The 10,324-nt window shown below is 52.3% G+C and overlaps 1 long non-coding RNA gene across 1 annotated transcript in view; it reads left to right on the top strand.

Moving 5' to 3' along the window:
- The window catches only part of LOC107119246, a 10,496-nt gene extending 741 nt beyond the window's left edge, over positions 1-9,755 (top strand). The window contains exons 2-5 of the long non-coding RNA XR_001482789.1: positions 1,303-1,356; positions 5,298-5,342; positions 6,773-6,817; positions 9,737-9,755. This is a non-coding gene — a long non-coding RNA (uncharacterized LOC107119246). The remainder of the gene's footprint in view (positions 1-1,302; positions 1,357-5,297; positions 5,343-6,772; positions 6,818-9,736) is intronic.
- Positions 9,756-10,324: the final 569 nt, after the last annotated feature.

Below are 10,324 nucleotides of genomic sequence, written 5' to 3'. Positions count from 1 at the left end.
GAGGGGAAGCTGGGGGGGGGTGGAGCCCCCCCCCCCACTCATTCTGCCTCCCCCACCAAGCCAGCGGCTTTGATTCCCCAAAGAAGTGAGCCGTGACTCAAAGAAGCTTCCACCTCGCCACCAATTGGAGTAGTCTTTAGGGTGCTCCTGGACCCTGGCTCTCTCCCTTGCCTAGAACGTGTGCTGGCAACATTCTTTTGTTGACACAGTTATGATGCGGGGTAGTTTTCCTAGGATTTTTTCGGTCTTTGTAAAGTTTTTTTCAGAGGACGGCGGAAGGCAGGAAGGCCTGGCGTGATCTGGTCCATGGGGTCGCGAAGAGTCGGACTCGACTGTGCGACTGAACAGCAACAAAGTTTTTTTTAAAGCTACAGAAATTGCAAACCAAAAAGAAGCATAAACACGATCTGTAAATTAAAAACAGAAACGTAGCGCTGGAAGGGACCTCAGGGGTCATCTAGTCCAACCCCCAGCACAACGCGGGAAATTCACACCTACCTCCCCCCCGCCCACTCCCCAGTGACCCTTGCTGTGTGCCCAGAGGAAGGCAAAAGACCTTCAGGATCTCTTGGACAATATTACCTCAAACTCATAAAAAGAGAAGGAGAAGATGAATGAGGGAGACTTGTCTCGGCAGCAGTATGTGTGAAAAGGATCTCAGGGTATTAGCAGACCGTACACTGAACATGAGTCAGCAGTGTGATGCGGTAGCTACAAAGGCAAATACGATTTTGGGCTGCATCAGCAGAACTACAGTGTCCAGATCACGCGAAGTGATTGTATCGCTTTACTCTGCTCTGGTTAAACCTCACCTAGAGTATTGTGTTCGGTTTTGGGCATCACAGTTAAAGAAGGATATACACAAGCTGGAACATGTCCAAAGGAGGGCAATGGAGATGGTGAGGGGTGGTTAAGAGTGGCGGACTCTAATCTGGTCTGACTCCCCCATCCTCCACATGCAGCCGCTGGGTGACCTTGGGTCAGTCACAAGTTCTCTCAGAGCTGTTCCCTTCAGAGCAGTTCTCAAAAGAGCTCTCTCAGCCCCACCTACCTCGCCTGGTCCGGGCAGCCCGATTTCCCCTCCCCTGCCTCTGGGCGTCTTCAGTGGAGCTGTCGTGGGGTGCGGAAGGAGCTCTCCTCGCTGCTGGGCCTTCGGGATCACCCAGTTAGCTTCAAGTGGCGAAGTGGGGGACCGAACCTGCTTCTCCGGATTAGAATCCGCCGCTCTGAACCACGACACCAAACTGGCTCTCACGGCTGGGGGAGGGCCACAGAGGTAACCTCCGTGCTTTTCCCTTCCAGGAGCAACCTGAGAACCCCGACATAAAGGTTGAAGTTGGAGACGTTGGGACCCAGGTAAGTGGGTCCTTGGCTGTGGCGACGAATCCCCCGTCCTGGCCCCGCGCCCTCTCCCGCCGTGGCCTTTGGGACGCTTCCCTCCCCCCCAGCCGAGAACCTGCCCCTCCTGCTCCGCCACTCCCTCCGGAGCCCGCTGCAGCCTCCAAGTGTAGCTGAGATTGAGGGGCACGGCCCCGGAGCCCCGGCACCTCTCCCTTTGAGGTCTGCGAGGCCTTCCGTCCTGTGCTCTGCTCTACGCTGCTCTCCACACAAGTCCTCACCCTGTGACATCCCCCCCCCTTTCCCTCCGCCGCCACTGACCCTCTCGCCGTCTTCACCGTGGGGGCCAGGGAAGCCTTGCGCGCCGGGGTCACCCTGGTGTGGAGGGGGAGAGAAACAGAAGCCGTAAGCCTGGGCTGGCCAGCAAGAGACGCACCGGCCACCTCTCCATGGCGAACTTGGCCTGCCCTTCCCCAGGAACTCTGGGACCTGTAGTTCTGTGAGGGGTTTGTGGGAGTCTGAGCAGCTGCGAAAAATTCAACAGGTGCATGCACAGTAAGGAGGGGAGGCTTCACCAGCCGGATTTCTATTGGCCAGCCCTTCCCCAGGAACTCTGGGACCTGTAGTTCTGTGAGGGGTTTGTGGGAGTCTGAGCAGCTGCGAAAAATTCAACAGGTGCATGCACAGTAAGGAGGGGAGGCTTCACCAGCCGGATTTCTACCTGAGGTCACGCGGGGCAGGGGGGGAAGAGAGGAAGGCAGCCCTAGACAGTTCCCGAGATTCCCGGGGGTGAAGCGATGAGAACGGAGCCAGTTTAAAACCAGTCAGGGTCCGTAGGGCAGAAGTGGAGGCAGAGAAAGAAAAGAGGTGGGGGGGGGGGAAGATGAGGAGGCTCTGCAGAAATTGGGGGGGGGCTGTTGATTGGAGTGGAGGTGTTGTGGCAACTGGATGCCAGCAGGGGGCAGGAGACACAGAGGCCGGCCTGGACGTGGGTTAGAATCATAGAATCATAGAACGTTAGAGTTGGAAGGGACCTTGCAGGTCATCTAGTCCAACCCCCTGCACTCTGCAGGAGCACAGCTGGAAGATAGCCCTACATACCTACAACCAGTGTTCCCTCTAAGCTGAGTTAGTGTGAGCTAGCTCACAGTTTTTTAGCCTGCGGCTCACTCATTTTTGCCTTCGCTCAAGAAGGAGGGCTCCAGAGCCAAACTAATTTATGCAGGAGCCAAATTGCTCGCTCACAACCTCAATGCCAGTAGCTCACAAAGTAGAATTTTTGCTCACAAGACTCCACAGTTTCAAGGGAACATTGCCTACAACATACCCGAACGATGGTCGTCCGGCCTCCGCTTGAAAACGTCCAGCGAAGGAGCACCCACCACCTCCCGAGGCAGACTGTTCCCCTGCTCAATCACTCTTAAAGTTAGGAAGTTGCTCCTTATATTTGACAGACAACCCCCCCAGACACACACACACGCCATGCAAAGGAGGCATTTTGCGGGGAAAGGCTCCAGTGCAGTTGGCTCACCATAGTCATTCCCAGGGTGTAGCGCAGTGTGCAAAACACACTATCCGGAGGCTGTTGCGGCTGTGGGAACGGGCAGTGCGCACACGCACACACACAGGGCTATTTTTGGGCAGGAACGCACAGGAACGGAGTTCCGGCTGGCTCCCAAGTTGACCACGCCCAGCAGGAACTCATTAGCATAACAGGCCACACCCAACAGCAGGAACTCATTAGGATTGGCTACATTAGGGGTGTGTGGCCTAACATGCAAAGGAGTTCCTGCTACAAAAAAAGGCCCTGGGTTTTGACAACAAACAAGGTAAACAGAATAAGAAGCAAAAGGTGGGTGTGGCTGGATGTCGACACTTCTGGTAACATGGGGGTGCGGCCTAATATGCTAATGAGCTATCCTCTCATGGGTGTGGCTGGATATGCTAACGAGTTCTGTTGTTGGGTGTGGCCTATTATGCTAATGAGTTCCTGCTGGGCTTTTTCTACAAAAAAAGCCCTGCACACACACAACTTATTTCAAAGAAGGGATACGACGATGGAGGGGGGGGTGTCACTGTGGCCTGCCTGCCCTCCCTCCCTGGCCTTGTGGACGCCCTCCCCGCCCTGTTTGCCACCCTCACCTGACTCCCCTTTTCCCCTGGCAGGCCTGGGAGTCCATCTAAGCCCCAGTCGCCCTGCAGAGAGAAGACCATAGGACCGGGGCTGGGAAAGTCCTGGAGACTCGGGGGGCGGAGCCTGGGGAGGGGAGGGGCCTCAGGAGGGTACGAGGCCACCCGGTCCACTCTCTGGAGGGGTCATTTTCTCCAGGGGAACTGACCTCTCCAGTCTGCAGGAGAGCTGCAGTTCTGGGAGCGACCGCATCACACTACTGAGTCATGTTCAGTGTATGGTCCACTAAGACCCCAAATCCTTGTCTCACACACTACTGCCAAGACAAGTCTCCCCCATCCTATAATGATGCATTTGATTTTTCCTACCTAAATGCAGGACTTTACATTGATCCCTCTTAAAGTTCATTTTATACGTTTCAGCCCAGTTTTCCAGCCTGTCAGGATCATCCTGTATCCTGACTCTGTCTTCTACCGTATTTGCTCCCCCTCCCCCAATTTAGTATCCTCTGCAAATTTATTAAGCATTCTCTCTCTTCCTTCATCTAAATCAGAGGTTCTCAACCTGTGGGTCGCGACCCCTTTGGGGGTCGAACGACCCTTTCACAGGGGTTGCCTATCGGAAAACACAAATTTTTGATGGTCTTACGATAGCAACGAAAATAATGTTGTGGTTGGGGGTCACCACAACATGAGGAACTGCATTAAAGGGTCACGGCCAGTGTTCCCTCTAAGCTGAGTTAGTGTGAGCTCGCTCACAGTTTTTTAGCCTCCGGCTCAGACATTTTTGTCTTCGTTCAGGAAGGCTGGCTCCAGAGCAAACTAATTTATGCAGTAGCCAAATTTCCTGCTCACAACTTTAATGCTAGTAGCTCACAAAGTAGAATTTTTGCTCACAAGACTCCACAGCTTAGAGGGAACATTGGTCGCGGCATTAGGAAGGTTGAGAACCACTGATCTAAATAGTCTATAAAGATGTTGAACAGAACAGGACCCAGGACACATCCTGGAGGCACTCCACTTATCGCTCCCCTCCAAGAGGATGAGGAACCATTCACAAGCACCCTTTGGGTGTGACCTGTCAAGCACTTACAATTCCACCTAACAGTCATAGGGACTAAACTGCATTTTACGAGAATATTATGTGGAACTTTATCAAAAGCCTTACTGACATCAAGATAAGCTATGTCTACAGCATCCCCCTGTTCCTGCAAGGTTGTAACTTCTTTTTTTAAGAGATAAGGTTAGTCTGACATGACCTGTTCTTGAGAAACCCCTGCTGGCTCTTAATAATCATAGCCATCCGTTCTAATTGTTCAAGGACTGACTGATGATTCGTTCTAAAACTTTCCCAGGTATAGGCCTCAAGCTGAGGGGGTTGGTCGTTACCTGGATCCACCTTTTCCCGCGCCTCCAATCTTCTGGCACCTCACCTCTTGTAGGGGAGGGTGGATCCTTCCCCTCCCTCCTTGGCACGAGGCTCGCAGCTTCCGTGTTCTCTGGTGCCTCTTACTGTGGGAACCCCAGGCCCTGTTCCCTTCCCTGGAATGTGGATTGGGGGCCACGGGGGGAGGGACCATGCCCAGAAGAACCCCACATGGCAGGCCAAGGAGCCGCTGAGCTCTGCTTTTCCCTAAAAACAGGAACAGTTGCTGAGAACTGAAACAACTGAACAGTTGCTGAAAATTGAGGTCCTTGGGCTGAGAAGGGAGGTGCCTCATCAAGGTCTCATGCCCAGTTAAATAGTGCAGCTATTGTGGGGGGGGCACCTCTCTGAGTTGAATCCCCGCCCCCCGCAGTGGACACTGAGATTCTTTCTTTCCTTTTAGGGGGCTGACGGAGATGTGGGACCGCGTGGGCTTCCTAGGGAACCGGTAGGTGCCACCTGGTCTTCGTTGCCTGCATTGGATTCTGGGAAAGATGGCGCAACTCAGGACTCAGCAAAGGCCCAGGTGCCATGTGCCTGTACCACAGGCTTCTGAAAACTGAAAGGATCGGGGCTGTGTTCTCCCGAACAGCACTCAAGGAGATAAAACGTTTAGTTGCTGTAGATTTTCTGGGTTGTGTGGCCGTGGTCTTGGCATGGTATGCGGTATACTCCCGCAGAAGTGAGGGGGTCTCATCTGTCTTTTGCTGATCGTAGCATCTGTTGTATTTTTCTGGTGGGTCTCAGTTGTGGACAAGTTTACATCAGGACCACACAGCGTAGATTACAGGCAGGAATAAAAGAACATGAAAGACACTGCAGACTTGGCCCACCTGAACAATCAGCAGTGGCTGAACATAGCCTAACTCAAACAGGAGACAGTATTTTGTTCCAAGACACTGAAGGGCTGGACAACACATCCAATTACCATGTCAGATTACACAGGGAAGCCATTGAAATTCACAAACGTAAACACAGTTTCAACAGGAAAGAAGAGAGTTTAAAAATAAATAGGACATGGCTTCCTGTCCTGGAAAACACAAAAGGCTCTACATCTGACAATAGGACTACAGATAAGATTAGAATTTCAACAGCCTCCTCAGGAAGCAGGAAACCTCCTCAGGAAACAAAAGAACCTCCTCAGGAAAGCTCCTCTATTAGCATGTCCATAGCCCGGGGAACTCCTACAAGACAATGACTCAGCCCTAACCCAACTTCTGGAGTAGACATAAATTAACCGCCTACCATTTTCTTCTCACCTTGACGCAGAGAGTATTCCATCTTTCTGTGTTTATACCTGTGAGGATGCCAGTCACAGCTACTGGCGAAACGTCAGGTTCTACCATGCCAAGACCATGGCCACACAGCCCAGAAAATCTACAGCAACCGCTGTACAGTGTTTGGCAACAGAGGTTATCCACCCGCTGCTAAAATACCCAGAAGCTGGGAGAGACAGAGGCAGAGTGTGGAGGAGGATGACCCTGAGCCTCAAAAAGACTCTCTGCCTTGCCTTGCTTAGAAAGAACAAAGTTGGGAGAATTCATCCTACCCCTGTGTTCACCTTGAAAGCATTGTGGGGTGGGGGGGCACGGGGGCAGGTACCCTTTCATTTCCTGCACATCTGTACAAAGTGATGCACTCAGGGTCCATGTAGGTAGGAATCCTAGAATCATAGGATGTTAGAGTTGGAAGGGACCTTGCAGGTCATCTAGTCCAACCCCCTGCACTCTGCAGGAGTGTGGTGTATATCTCTTTAAGATGGAGTTGTATTGTTTCTTTGTTTGAAGAAAAACCACTTCGCCAAAGTCTGCAGGGGAAGGTTTGCAAGTGGAAGGAGTGGCACATAACACCCCCATCTCTCCGTGTGTCGCTCGGCAGGCCGTGTGTGGCGTGGATGGTCCGTACGGGCCAAAGGGGAACCTGGTGAGTATTTGGGTCACACGGGGGCAGGAAGGGGAATGGTTTGGTTGCCAGACTTACAACTTTTCATTATCTTTGTCTAAGAGATTTCTGCATTGTAGAAAAAAAGCCACTGAAGGACCCCTAAAGCTCATCTGCCTTTTAAAAAAGGAATCGTGTTTCTGTCCTCTTTTTCTAAAAACGAATAGGCTTGATAGTCTTGTCCTCTGTTTGATCTGATGCCCAGATAGGCTTCAAAACATCTTGAGCTTTGTTATCAGCTCCAATTCAGCGGTCTCTCCTTCTGATCTCCCTTTGGAATTACTTTGTCAGAAAACCGCTACTCCTAAGTCAGCAGCGACTGAATGCCCTGGAAAGTTAAAATGTCCCTCCCGGTGGTCTTTACATGTTATTTATTATTTATTAATTATATTTATACCCTGCCCATCCTGCAAACAGGCTCAGGGCGGCTAACAAAGTGTTACAATGTACCTAATTGGCATAACCATAAAAATTTAAAACTACATAAAATACATACTCATTCATATTACACGAAATTCTCAGTTAGCAATAAAGTGCTCGCAGTGCTAAAGGTTAGATGGCGTGCTTTCCAGATCTAAATTCACGTTGCTCGTCCGGTCATCATCCCTCGAGCAGATAGAGGCCTAGCGATGCATCTGGGCCAGTCCTTGGATCCAGAAGTTCAATGGGATAATTGGTGGTAACAATAGTGGCGGCTCCTATTTGAAGGCCTGGCGGAAGAGCTCCGTCTTGCAGGCCCTGCGGAACTGTAAAAGGTCCCGCAGGGCCCTGATCTCCTCCGGGAGCTTGTTCCACCAGTAGGGGGCCGCCACTGAAAAGGCCCCGGCCTTAGTACTGGTGATCCTTGCATCCTTGGGGCCCGGAATAGTCAAACGATGTTGGGCCCCTGACCGTAGTGCTTTCTGGGGTACATATGGGGAAAGGCGGTCCCTCAGGTAGGTCGGACCCTGGTCATGTAGGGCTTTAAATGTAAGCACCAGCAACCCTGAAGCTGTACCGTCACCGCCCTCTCAATCAATTTGCCCAAATAGAGCAAATTGGAGACTGGCTGATAATTGGCCAATTCGGCCGGATCCAAAGATGTTTTTTTTCAGGAGAGGACGGACCATCGCCTCCTTGAGAGCTCCCGGGAACCGTCCCTCAGCGAGGGACTTGTTGATAATCTCCCTAAGAGCTCCTCGAAACCCCTCATGGCCCGCTTTAATGAGCCAGGAAGGGCACGGATCAAGGACGCACGTGGTTGGGCATACAGTTACGAGTAATCTGTTAACTTCCTCCATGCTGAGCAGGTCGAAATAATCCAAAACTGATGCAGATGTGCAAGGGGCCTCGAGTTCACTCACTGTTTCAAGTGTGGTGGGGAGGTCACGGCGAAGCGTCAAGACTTTATCCGCAAAATAGCTCGCAAAAGCCTCACAGCTGATCTCCAATTCCCTTGCATTTGGGCTGTTATGGGCCGAATCGTTCTAAATAATTGGGCTGGGCGTGAGCTACTGGACGCAATCTCTGCAAAGAACACCCTCTTTGCAGCCTTGACTGCCATCTCATAGGATCTCAAAAACGTCCTATAAGATGCTCTTGTGGCTTCGTCACGAACACGTCACCACCGTCTCTCTAGCCATCTTAACTCCCGCTTCATACCCCTCAGCCCCTGGGTATACCATGGAGCAAGTTTGGAGCGGGACCGCAGAGGGCGCCGGAAGCGATCTCGTCAATGGCCGTAGAGAGTCGGCTAACATTAGACAAGCAGGGGGGGGGGGGCATCGGATCCTGCAGGGCCCTCTGAAGCTGCATTGGGTCCATTAGGCTCCACAGGCGAGCTAAAATATGCTCGCCGCCTAAACAGGGTCGGGGTGGAACATTCAGACGGGCCTTCAGGGCATGGTGGTCCGACCATGGTACCGCCAAAGCAGTAATCCGGTCCACTGTTACCCCAGCCGCGAAGATCAAATCGAGCGTGAGTGGCCCGGTGAGTGGGAGTCGTTATGAATTGGGAGAGTCCCAGTGCCGCCATGGACGACACTAGGTCCGCACCCTGTGTTGTCAAGACTGCTGCCCATTCATTCTTTGTCGAAGGGACTGGCCAGCTCTGGGTGTGTGGGTTTCTGTGATTCCAGATCCTCCCGGTGCCCTGATCTCTTCCAGCCAGGAGGGGCAGAGGTGGGAGGCCAAGTGGGATCTGCTTGATTAGAGCAGGGGAGAAATGCTCCCTGGCAGGAAATCAGCACCTGCTGAACTCTGAATGGTGTCATGTTGAAGAGTGACGGACTCTGATCTGGAGAGTCGGGTTTGATTCCCCACTCCTCCACGTGAAGCTGCCGGGTGGCCTTGGTCCAGTCCCAGTTCTCCCAAAACTCAACCCCATTTCCCTCACAAAGTACGGTACCTGTTGTGGGGAGGGTAAAGAAAGGGGATTGCTTTGAGATGGCTTAAGGCAGAGAAAAGTGGGGTATAAAAACCTCCACGTGACCCCCCTACCTCCCCATGGTGGTGGGAGCACAGGGGCTTCTGGCCTGACCCAGTGCGGGGTCAGAGGATGTGGGCCGGATATCAGTTCCCAGGCGGTGGCCCTGGCCGAAGGCTTCCTCCTGAGTCAGGCAGAGGAGAAGAGGCAGGCAGAGCAGGTGAGGGGATTCCCTCCAGGTGTGTCCAATTCAGGTCACAATATCTGGCCTTATCCTGAAGTGTCCCTGGGAGATATTTGTCCAAGTGTGAATCATCCAAATGGGAGATTTCATGGCCTCCTTCAGCAGCCTCTTCTACTACAGAATTTCTTATTCCTCCAGATAACTCAGCAGGTCTCCTGATGAAAGGGTGCAGAGTCTGGGAGTGGGGCAGGATCCATTCCTTGGTCTCTTTTCCATCCCATCTCTCACCCTTCTCCCTTGCTGCTGTTTTCAGATGTGGGGACCATCCCTGAAGATGGAAGCTACAATCCCTGAAGTGGAAGGAGCTTCCTTGGAGCAAGGGCAGAGGGCGCAGGCCATGGAGTGTGCCCAAGATCCCCACTTCTTTGGTAAGGACCCAGCGTTCTTGGATGCAGTTGGGGCACCCCGTAGATGTCATGGGTAAAGAGACCAGGTCAGGTAAAAATAAATGGTTCTACACACAACAAAGAGTTAATTTGCAGCACTCAATGTCCACTCACTCTGATGCCTCCAAGAGATCAGACACATTCCTGCAGGGCAATTTCTCCCATTATTTAAAAAGTTCATATCTCACCTTCCTTCCTGTCATGATCTGGACTGTGCCAGTAAAGGCTTAGTAGGCCCAGGGAGCCTGAGTAGCAGTGGGAGGAGGCCAGGCCTACAGCTCCCAGAAGCCCGTGGGAGGTTTTGGCGTCACTTTTAGCCAATCACAGAGAAAGGGGACTTATAATAAAAGACCTGGTGCAGAAGAAGAGCTGTTCTTTCTTCCAAGAGAGCTAGGCCAGAGGAAAGGCTGCTGCTGGGAGAGACCCTCACCCTGAGAGGGAGGTTGAGCAGACGC

This window comes from Gekko japonicus, unplaced genomic scaffold (genome assembly GCF_001447785.1).
Source record: "Gekko japonicus isolate JY-2015 unplaced genomic scaffold, Gekko_japonicus_V1.1 scaffold3140, whole genome shotgun sequence".
Classification (NCBI taxonomy): domain Eukaryota; kingdom Metazoa; phylum Chordata; class Lepidosauria; order Squamata; family Gekkonidae; genus Gekko; species Gekko japonicus.
Note: the sequence above shows the minus strand (reverse complement) of the source record. Positions and strands in the feature narration are given on the sequence as shown.